We start from the raw sequence: 12,774 nt of genomic DNA on the forward strand, positions 1-12,774 counted from the left end.
TATTCCCTCCAAGCTTGACATTCTTGAAGGATATAGTTCTATTCCCCCAAATAGTGTATCCTAAGTAATAGGATCACCTAACAAATGATCTATTCTATACCAGGTGGGAGAGCTTCCTGTTAAGTATATCTTTTCAAAGGCCATATCATGATCATTGTTACCAGGCTTTAGTCTGTTTATTGCCACAAAAGAGAAATTAGTTTTCTTTGACTTAATTTTATGAACTAGGATAATTTTGTGAAGGTATCAGTGAAATGGCCTTTATAATAGCATCGAAGAAGATTGGGGTGGGACTAATGGTCACTTTTGGTTGCCTGCAAGGCACCCACTTCCACTTCCCTCCCTCCCCTGCCTAACAGTATCCTAATCCAGTAATACTCTTACCATGTACATCAAGGGAAACTGTCACACCCAGCTCCAGAGAAAGGCCATTTTGAATTAAGGTAATGCCATCCTCCTTGCTACAGTGACTGTGCTGCAACACTAAGCTGATCTGCACATGGCATTCCTCTGGCCCCAGGGACTGGTTCAGGAACAACACATAAACCAGTTTGGTAGGGATAAGAAATGAGAAGAGACATGCGGAACCTTCTGAGAGTTTTCCTTGTTCTTATAAGAGAATCACAGGAAAAAACACCCTGTCTTTCTCTGGACATGGAGGAAAGCAGATGTGAAGGCAGCATTTTGCCATGAGAACAGCCAGTATGAGGATGAATCCAACAAATAGGAATAACGGTCCTGGCAGGCTGGACTAGGCTGAACGTGAAGGCTGCCCTTCTCTGGAATTCCATTATGTGGACCAATGAATGCCCCGTTACATGAGCCAATAAAAACTAAGTGGAGTCTGGTTTTCTGTTACTTTTGGGCAAAAATATCCTAACCGAAAAGGTGAGTTAGTTTTAATTTTATTTCACTTTAAAAAAAATTTTTAAGCTTAAAAATTTATATGCATATGGTAAAATTCAAGCAGTATAAAAGGATAATCAAAGTAAATGTTCATCTCATTTCAGACATTATTCACCTCTCCAGTCAACCACAGAATAAGCTTCACATAAGTATGTGTGTGTGTGTCCTTCTTTCTACTCAAATAGAAGCACAATATACACATTGTTCCATATCTTGCTTTTTGTACTTCATACATCTTGAAGATCATTTCAAATTTTACATACAGATTTATCTTATTATTTTAAAAATGCTTCATGGTATTCCATTGTATGAATACACCACAATTCATTTAACCAATTTTAAGTTTTACTACTCTAAATAATGATGAATGGTCATCCTTAAATTTACATATTTGAGCAAGGATGTGACTATAAATCTGAGGATAAATTCCTAGAACTAGAATAGTAGGGTCAAAAAGTATATGCATTTTATATTTTAATAGTTATTGCAAAAATGGATAGAACCTCTTTATAAAGGATTTTGGCAATAGCTATTAAAATATAAAATGCATACACTTTTTGACAGCCAAATAGATTGTTATCCTTATACTCTGCCAATTGCTCAAAATTATACTATCTTTTAGGTTGATTAATATTTGGACCACAACTTTGTTTCAGTTTTTTTTCCCCTGGAATTTATAATTGCCTGTTTTTCCCCCTAGGAAAAGTAATGTGCCTTCTTCACCATATCAAAATATCTTCCAACATCTTATCTATTCTATCTAGAGCATGGAATTTATTCCTTTCTTATTACAGACGTTCTTTTTGGTCCCCACTAAATTCTTGTTCTAATTTGGAAAGACTTATTTCTAGGCCTGCAGCACTCACAGCCATTTAGGATTTCTGTTCATTGCACGCTGGATGAGTTCCACATTTTCGGTATTCCCGGTCACTTTCTCAAGTACGTTGAGTAACTTCTTAAGAAAAGGAGTTTCTGAGACCTTGAATATCTTTATCTTGTTCTATTGCTTATGACAGTTTGACTCCAAGTTTCCAACCCCAGAACGTCTCTGAGGGTTTTACTGGACAGATTGACTCCTGCTTTCACTGCAGCTCCTCCTGATTATATCCGGGTTCAGGATTCCTTCCCTCTGTTTAATCCATTACATGATCCCATCTTTTTTCTCACTTCCATAAATTAAAAAAACAAAAACAAAAAAAAAAACTTCATCTGTTGGTGATTCTCATCCTATTCATTGTGATTTTATTTCTTTTTTTTTTTAATTTTTATTTCTTTCCTTTCATTTTAATTGCATCCAGATCAGACACATGTGTACAGTTTGCCATTCAAGTGGGAAGGCTTTCCCTAGTCCTTATTTTTCAGTCTCAAAATAATTGTGTTGGTTGGCGTCATGCATAAGAATTTACCAGCCTACTTTTTCTGAGAAAAAGTAGATGATGATGAGATCTAACCTCTTATATAATTATGTAAAACTGAGCTACATGGGTGGAAATAAAATGTCACCTTCCAAAAATGTTAGAGGCTTAGAACTTCAGGATGGTTTTACAGCATCACCATAGATATTATAGGGATTCAGTAGTCTACGTACCACCAAAGAATTTAAGGAAACAATGGAATGGGTATTGTATTAAGCATTGGTAACAGCTTGAACTTTTGTAGCACTGACGGAGGGTGGAGGCATACTAGTCTGGAACTAAGTGGGTGTGAATGAAATGAAATGATGCATTATTCATATTTTGTTATTATTAGCAATTCATTATAAGCATATAATCTATAAGCAGTGGTGTGCTAGTAAACTTTTTAAGGCTGACTCTATAGGGAGAAAAAGTGTGTATATATATGTTTAGTAAAAATTTTTATAATATAAAGGATGTGTGGCATACAATTTACAAATAATAAAATATACAATACTTTTATTGTAACTTCCATATAGCCAATGGAATCTTACAGAATGCTTTGTTGATTTTTGCCAAACTTTTGTATCTGTAGCCAACATATGGTTGCAATTGAACTATGATTTGACAAATGAAGTTGCATCTCAATCTGCTAACTCTTTTCCTAATAAATCTATTGTCATTAAATCTGACATATGTAGTCAATTTTTCATGGCAGCCTTGCTTAACAACCAGCTTGCAAAATTCCTGAAATGTAGCAATCAGCTCTAGAAAACTGGCACAAGCCAACTCCAGTATACTACTACGTATAAACTCCACTTCTCCGACCTAAGGCTCGAAATGAGAATTCATCTATTTTTATTATCCAAATAATACTCTTCTGATATCATGAAAATGTCTTTCTTCTCCATAATCCCCCTTTCTCTAACCATTGTTTTATCTCCCATCATAAGAAATCCATATACCCTATGAACTGGGCAGTTAGCCCTACTTAATCACCTCTAGAAAAGATGCTAGAAATTCAGCGAGTCAACCAAAGTGGTATATTGGGCTAGGGCTAGGCTGTTGCTGGCGTCACAGCCACATGGTGGCGCAATTGAAACACAAGTATTGCAGTTGCCTCAGTACCCCCTCCACACACTCCCCATAGCTGCCCCCAACCCCTGCTTGCCCCCAGTCATGTAGAGCTTTGCAGTGATTCAGACTATATCTCCTCTAAAAACTTAGTATCTCTCTCCCTTTTCATATACAGTTCCTTTCGGTGCAGGAAATAGCATCAATGTAAACAAACCCATGAACATTCTCCTTGCAGAAAAGTTACCTAACAGGACCTTTCTGTTAGCTAAAAGTTACCTAAAAGTTACCTAACAGATCTCTCCTGGCAACTTACACTTGACCTCCAGTCTGTAAGTCACCAGGGGCCTCCTTGTTGCATATTTACCTGCGATGCAGGTAAATCTTTGAATACCAGTCCAGGATCTGGAGAAGCTCAAGCCCTTTTTATAATTTAATGTGTCTTTACTTATTTGTGTCTTTCTATCTTTTGCCATCTACTGTGTCCACATGGCCTGCTAGATTATATTCCACACTAGACCCCAAAGGAAAAACTCCATTCTTTATCATCTTCCATAAGAAATCCAACAAAATTCAGTATTTTTGTGTTTAAGCAATTTCATGGACATGATCTCAATTTCATATAAATATCCCAGTGAAGGACTCCAATTGGCCTAGATTGGGTCATGTGCCTAACCCTGGGCCCGTATATGGTATAGTATGACTGACAAGACCTATATCACATGCCAATTTCTATGTTGGGGGTGTATAAGTGGCAGCTCAGAATTGCAAAGAAGGAAGGAAGTAAAATACTCCAAAGAAGTGGGGAAATGTTAAGTGAAAATGAAAGACAGAAATGCAATAAACATCCACCACTGGTAGAGATTTGACCCTTCCTCACAGTCAGTTCTCTCTTTTTGGATGTTTTCACAATTCCTGGAGAACAACAGGGAAAAGTATGCTGCATGGGAAAGAATTGTAAAATGAAAACATGTTTAACATAAAGTGATGTCGCAGGGTGTCCTTTGAAGCATTCCTTTGAAATCTTAGCTTATCTATTATGAAGTTTAGATTTTTGTACACTTAGTGTTCTCAAAGTAAGGCACAACTTTTGCACGCTTTCAAACGTCTTGACATGTGGTAGTAAGTTTTCATTTAATGTCATAACATAATTTAGGGCCTTCCGTGGAAATATTAAATCAGAAGAGCCCTTATGCCATTTAGGTAGAGGCAAAAAAATGCAAAATAATCTCACCTATTTACTCACCCCACTATTCTAGCTTTATAATTTTGTGTCTTATAGGCTTTTTCATCTTTAAAAATTCTGGATCTAAATATGAGAACTAGATCTTAAAATACGAGCTATTGCAACAATGGGAAGCATTAACCAAGTTCCCTTTGTCCCACTGAGTTTCTGGAATGCCTGTTGCTGTTTGAGTGTCTCACCATTGGAAGGCCATCTTGCATCCTGTATCTTTGAAGCACATGTTTAGAACAGCAGACAGCAAACTGGGTACTCATACTCTGAGGGTACGTGAAGACTCTACAAAAACATGGCGACTGGATAGCTTTAATACAATCTTTTACCAGAGTCTGGACTTCCAGGTATCCCTTTCCTGAAAAACCTCCTCCCAAGTCCTGTCAATACTGCCCCGCCTCCACCCCCTGGCTTTTTGACAGTCACCCTTCCACCACCTCACGGAAGAGAGACGTACCTCACTCTCAGCCTGAATCTTATCTTAGTGCATTATTTCAGGCTATAAACATCTTGGAGGCAATTCATAAAGGGATGATTAAACATGCACTGCCCTTCCCCCTGAAGTAAAGGGAGCCTCCTCCCATTCCTCTCCCAAAAATAAAGCAAAGAAAGCCTCAGTAAAAAGTACTTGTCTTAACTTTGTCTAGGCATCCAACTCTTGGTAAATCTCCATGCCTTCTCTCTGTATCTCTTTATCTCTCTCATGTGGAATTAAAAGTCAGAAGGATAGTATCCAAATCATTTAAATTTTAACATGGTAGACGTTTGTCTGATTTAGCTGATTGGTTAATCAATGAAGATTGGTTTGACAGTACTTACATGGTGGATTTATTCCATAAACTGAATGAGCTAAATGTATAGCTCCAAGAGTTTGATAAAAACAAAGTCAAAGTATATATTTAAATTACAATGCACCAGGAAGTAGTAAAGTTAATGAATTAAAGTTAAAATAAAACATGTTTAGATTTCAATGTAAAATATTCAAGGGATTGGTTTTCAAAATTCTTTCAGGATTACATATGCAAAAAATTTTGAAGATCTCTGGTCTAAAGAACCAGGAAACCACCTCAAGTAATTTAAACTCTTCATTAGGAAAATAGAATTGTATAACTTATAGCTATAATTAACCATGAAAAATGTCCTACTTAAAAGAAGGATATAAAAGAACATAACATCTTAGTAAAAAGTCAGACTTAACTAAGCTAACATTTTTCTTATGTTAACTTAATTTTTTCACTCTTGAGTCTAATCAAATGCGGGGTTTCTGCCTGTTAAACATAGAGTTTGGCCAGAGGACATACTAAAGCTTTCTTTCCATCCCACCATCTTTCAGCCTGTTTGTTCATGCTGTAGGTGGGAAGTGGCTGGTGCTTAAACTCTATTTTCCCAGTATTTAGACCTATGAAGCACATATTTTAACCCCCACAAAACCAAAACTTTCTGATTACACTTCTCCTGGTGGTGGTCTCCCTCCTCCCCTAAATATCAGAAAAAGAAGAAGAAGAAGAAGGAGAAGAAGGAGAAGAAGGGGAACAAGGAGGAAAAAGGAGGAAAAAGGAGGAAGAAGGAGGAAAAATGAGAAGGAGGAAGAAGGAGAAGGAGAAAATAGCAGTTTTTCCAGACTCTGGTAGATCCCATGACTGTCTCCACCCTGTGAAAAAGAAAATTGCAAAAGCACCACTGACATTTCCCTTCCCTCTTCCACCTCTGTTGCTTAGATACCTTAGGGTCATTGAACGCAATACGACGCAAAATTAATTACTGAGGTTTACTTCTATTAAATTGCCAGACGGGTTTACTGACCCAAAGCCAACATGGTTTTTCTACTACCAGAATTTTCCTCCCTGTTTCTAATAACTGAAAAATGTTGAAACATATAAAGACATTGTAAACACTTAGCAGCCCAGTTTTCTCCACAAACCTAACTTCTTACCCATTAATTAGCTGCCAACTGAGAGCAAAATTTAGCCAGGGACACAGAGACCCCCTGAGAGCAAGTGGGAGAGAGAGGAGAGGTGACTACAAAGGGCAAAGGGTTGTTTGGAGAGTGAGCGTGCCAGGGACAAACTTATTGCACAAGCTTGCCTCTGGCCAGGCCAGTCCTTGTGGACAAGGCCCTCTTTAATCACCATGTTTAGCCTGACGCAACCTTGGTTTGAGGAGAAATAATAATTTTTTGATATACATTTGGAGCACCGGGTTCATTTTAATTTTGTTTTTCTGTGTTTTATTTTTATTTTCTATTTGCATTGTACACTTAGAATTGTTTTCTATCTGCAATGTTACTTACAGCAACCAATTGGCCCAACCGTATCTTTGACAAAAATCTAGTTTTCAGAAAGATATTCTAGCTATAGAATTTGTTTGTTTTCACAAGATTTTCAATGTTAGGGTTGTTTCATCTAAATTTTTGCATTTGCATCCTGTAAAGATTTTTCCATCCCCTCATTTGGAAAGTAAAAATTCCATCAATGTTCTTCCTCACAAAAATAATCCCCAAAGGGTAATTATATATTCCCTGCGGTGATAGGAATGTTTTCTAGTCTCATCAGCGGAGACTGCAGAGCAAAATCAGTGCACAATAAATAATTGTTTGTGATGATAAAGCCATAGATAAGCAAAATTAAGATGTAGATTCATTATCAATAGATGATGAAATGGTGAACTTGTTACTAAGAAGAAACAGCTTAGTTATTCATGTAATATATTTTAAAACGATAAGAGAGCCATAGGTTTATAAAGTAACGTCACCAGCTCAGATTAAATGAAGATTTAAGTGCAGTTAAGTGCATGCACATGCACTTGAGAAAAGACAGAATCTTCTTTTAACTGCCACATGCTAATAAGGAGACTGAGATCACTGAGGAATTCACTGAGACTTTGTCTACGCAGAACCCTAAATTGGTCAGTTTTGAGACAATGCCTTATAAATCTGTGTTCAGTATCATGGAAGAATAACCTTAATTTTAAAATATCAGCATAATCTATTTCAATATCCTCAATTCCTCAGCAGGTACTGCTATGTGGAAAGCTTCGATTTCTCTAGCCTTCTAAGGTTAAACTAACACATATTAAATGATCTACTGGCGTACTTCTTCGAGGCACCAAATCTAGTTTTTCTCTAAAGAGTTAAGAGGATGATGCATCAAGAAGCAAATCGAATACCAGGAGACAGACTGGACATATAAGATGAAATGTGGAACAAGGAAGTGGATGGGGGATGTATCTTATTTGGAAACACTAATTTAAAGTGTTTCCTTCGATGAATTTCCGATCAAGAGCGGGTTCACTGAGAAGCAGCATCCAACTCACACAAACCACCTTCTGAACCCCACAGCACCATAGATGGAATGTTTAATAAATTACATTTAAAAAGACACCTCCAAGCTCCAAAACAAGATGGGTAAAATGGAATATAAAGTGGTATGTGTCTCTACCATTTTAGAGGAATAAGAAAAATGATAAAGTTAAATTTACATCTTTTGACCTGCAGACAAATTCATGATATATTAAATGAAAATAGTAAGCTGTAGAGTAAGGCGTATGATAGGATTCTACTTCCTGGAAAACAAACTCAAAATTCAATCAATTGATCAATCAATCAATCTCTCTTTTTTTTATGTATGTCTGTGTGATAAACAAATTATATAGACTTGATTGTACTACATAATTTGTGAAAAGATACATGTCAATCTTTTAACATGTTTACCTTAGACAGATGACAGGGATAGAATAGAGAGATAAAATTGTTTTTTATATATAACTTTGTATTGCTTCAGTTGTTAAAACCAGCCTTTATTAGTTTTATAATTTGAAAAATCCCAGATTAAGCAAACTGTACAAAATTACATGAGGCTGAGTTTTACCCAGTTTCTAGATTTAGTGGTTAATTTCATACTAGTTCAGGATTCATTTGTAAATTTTCTAAATTTGATCTTATTATAAAAGTAATCAGTGTTCATTTTAGGAAGATTGGAAAGTACAGAAAATCACACACATGCACACACACGAAGAAAATAAATATTATCAATAATTCTATTCCCTAGAGATATATAATATAAACATTTTGGTGTAATTATTTCTGGCCTTCTTTTTCTGTGCGTTTATCTTTTTAAAAAAACAAATGTTGTATACTGTGTATAACTCACTTTTTCAACCTAACAGAAATAAGTTCTGCAAATAATCAAATATCCTTCTTTAGCAGCGATTTAGTGATACCCTGTGTACCCTAAGTGCCACTTAGAATTAGATTCAGCTAAAATAAAATAACAGTGATTTAAACACAGAAATAGGCAGTTCACAGATGGTGTATTGGTTCCACAAAGTCAAGGCTAGCGACATGATTGTGGGGCCCAGTGCAAAATTAAAATGTGGAGCCTCTTGTTTAAAAAGTAGGGGAAAATTTCATTAAAAGAACTAAAATATAAAGATTCTTCTTTTCTTCTAAGGTCTGTCTCTTGACTTATGGTGCTTTTTATTTTCTATTTAATATCATTCTAAGTAACAAAAAAATAAAAATTTAAATTAATTGCAAGAATTTTATCCTTCATCTTTATACTAATGACAGTTTTAAATGCAAATATAAGAATATTTAACTTGTACATGGAATCTCAGAAATCACATAATTCATATGGCATAGCATGTGCATGCATCTGTACCTTGTTCTTACGAAAACAGGAACAGTGTTGCACAGAATGGAATCAACTGTTTTTATGTCACTTCTTGATACATACACCTTCTACTAACACTTGCTACTTTCATCTTACTGATGAGTAAGGAGGTCTGAAAGGCAACAGAACTATGGGTTGTCTATCTTTCCTTTTCTTTCTATGTCTTCATTTTCAGGATATGTTGTTGACTACTACAGAGAAGTATCATGAAATGATACAACACGGTTCTTTGATCGTCATGTTTCTAGGAACGCCATTGCCTTCTTTCTGTGTAGCAAGTTCTGATTCAAAGGGAAAGTGTGGCTTTGCAGGGGTGCTAGGGACCCAACTTAATCACTTTTTGATGTAATGCATTTTCTTGTCCTTGCTTTGAGTCTTGCTGAACTGTGGCTCATTGTGGGACCACAGGAATTCTGAGAGCTCATGGGGCTATACGCGAATGGGGCAACAAGGAATGATAAACAAGCATATTGCCTCTACCCTACATCTGACACACATGCTCCAATGTTCTATCAGAGCTCACAAAACACAACTTCAAAGACAAAATTTAGCATTTAAAAATAGCAACAATCATTAACTAAGCATAGGGCCCTTCTGAGCAACTGCATAGTTTGCTTGCTTGTGAATGAAAAAAGGGCTCTGTAATGAGCCTGACAAATTCAGTAACCAAAAGTAACTTCACAGGGTGATCTGATCATCAGTTCATAACTGGACAGGTCATGGTGGGTAGTCAAAGTGCGGGCCTATAACTTCTTTAGTAAAAGGTTTGTCTTTGCCCTAAGTAAGCCCCGACCTTGTTGTGCATCTCAGTTGACACGCCTTTGACATGCCAGAGAAATCCTCTTTTTTAGACCCCTCAGAAGCTAACCACCCTCAAGGGACACATGATGTTAACTATCCTATATTCCAATTGTACAGATTCCCCCGCCTTGCTTTCATGTAAATCTTCTTTATGTTTCTGACTTAATTCTAAATCTATGAAAAGGAACTGCAAAACTGTCATTCTCCAGAACATGTGAGATCCTGCTTCTCAGTGGGTCCTCAGTTTGGCTCAAATGAACTCTTATAAAAAATTCTCTACAGGTTTGGACGTTCTTACATCAACATGCCCATGCCACCCTAAATGAAATCAGGAAATTACTCAGAAATAAAAGTTAATTGATACGGATAGGAATGTTTCTGCCACACCAACCTAAAAATATAATTTATTTACTCAAATCTTAATTTCTATATTTGTGGGGTTTTTTCTGATTCTTTACCATTATCAGTATAATTTACACTTTCAAATTGTATCTTCTGCTAAATTTTTAGAAACTTATTCCTAAACTACTAGCATATTTCTTTGGAAAAATTTTTCCATTTATTAAATCGAATTAAATAATATATACTTAATTAAAGTTGCAAAGATAACAACTATAGAGTTTTTTTCTTTTAATGAAAAAAAGGGGCAATTAAATATTTACACTGCTATTTAGTCCTGACATAAACACTGTATTGGTCAAGATGGCTAAAGATAAACAACTTAAATTACATGCCTGAATCAATCTAATGTCAATATTGAGATACACTGGATCATCTTGTGTTAATATGACTATTGCTAATACTGAATACCAGGATGCCTTTATAATCTTATTTGAATGTTATCTAATTTCTAATATTGAGTATCTGGATGCATCATCTGTGTTGTCTTGATATTGAAGCATGACAGAACACAAAACCTAAGTGAAAACTAGCTATTGCTTATTTTTACATTAGCATTTGCATAGCATATAATCAAGCTGTTCTTTAGTTGGTGAAAGTTAGTTCTTTGTTCAATATCAGTAACTTAAGACTAAAATAACTTGAATGTTCTTAGCTCATTTGTTTGTCACATCTTTGCCAAGCTTATCAAATTATTCCACATGAAATGTAAAAAAGATTTTACTAGCCTCCAAAACACTTTTATTTGAAGTAAATAACCATGAAAGAATTTACTTATTTTATTTTTTAAACAAGTTTTAAATGACAAGTATTTATAATTTATTAAGCAGGAAGAACAGTTATCTGCATATTCAGATTCTAATGTGAAGTTTTTCTGAATGAATTTGGGTACAATTAGATTTCAGAAACGAAACCATTAAAATCTGAGTATTATGAGCAAACTATTATTTATAGAGTATAGTTCTACATACTCTAACATTTTGTCCTTCACATATAAATATTTGAGTACACGCACCATCTGAGTGTATAAAATTAAACTACCTGAACACCTTTAAAAAATTAGAGTAAAACGTAAAAATGTCTATAAAAAGAAATTCATTAGAGATTTCAAAATATCCGTAAGTGCTAAATAAGGTTTCCAGAAATCGGTGATTATGCTGAAACGTGTCACAAGGGGAACTGTTAACAAGTGTTACTTTGCCAATGGTAGGAAGATTGCCAACCTTTAATTGGCTTTAAAGTTGGTGTTCTATCAATGGTGTATTGTAAAAGGCAATAATGCCCACATTTATGATTTAAGCCTGAAATGAGAACTCTAGATTTGACTAAAAGTGGCACTATGCACTAGTCCTTCTAATTAAAAATATTCAAATTCCCGCCTCTTACATTTGGTTAGGATGTTTATTATTATGTTTTTATTAAAAACAACAATAAAACAAAAGATGTTTGTCTACACTTTACAATATACAATGAACTCGACCCCCCCAACTCCCCCACCCCTGCCTTGCTTCACTCCACATTAACTCTTGTTCTAATGGAAATTCTGAGAGTAGTTCTGAAGTAGGCTACTGGGAAGATGGAATTCTACAGAAGGAAATCAAAATCTGACATGGCATTGTTCTGTAGATTCTGTAAGAGAGGGTGTCCTCAATGATAAATGCAAGCAAGAGATCATATCTTTAATAATCAGAGTAGACAGTGCTCTCTCTCCATTGGCCTCTAGATTTCCAACAGTGAATTTCTAAACTGCCCCTGATCCTAGGGCAATGCAAAAGAACTCAAGAATGACCATCTGAACAAACAAATACGGTAAACATTCTGTCAAACCTTAGAGAGGGGAAACCCTAACAGAAAGATCACTTTCAATATGTATGAGGCTTCAGAGATCCAGTGAGGATTTCTAAGGGGATTCACCGTATTCAGTATTCGGCTTATTAACTTGGCGGTTTTGTCCTGCTGACTTGAATAGCTGTGTGGATTAGAGATAGTTTACAACTTTTCTGACTCTTGCAGGTCACGCATTCATCAACTGTCTTTCTACACCAGCCTCATATTTCCACTCTCTCCTCTTCCTCCTCCTTTATGTAACATTGCGCACTCCACATTTTAGCTCATTGGAGGTAAGAAATAGGCGAGGCACACGCGGTGACCATAGCTACTGGCAGACACTTTTGGCTGTCTTCCCAAGGTCAGACCAGCTCTCCCGTCTTCCTTGCTGGCAGGGCTGTCCCACACAGTAGAGGGGGAAAAAAAAAAGCCAAGTACTAGCATTCTCAGCTTCCCCTGTGACCCC

This window comes from Pteropus alecto, unplaced genomic scaffold (genome assembly GCF_000325575.1).
Source record: "Pteropus alecto unplaced genomic scaffold, ASM32557v1 scaffold21, whole genome shotgun sequence".
Classification (NCBI taxonomy): domain Eukaryota; kingdom Metazoa; phylum Chordata; class Mammalia; order Chiroptera; family Pteropodidae; genus Pteropus; species Pteropus alecto.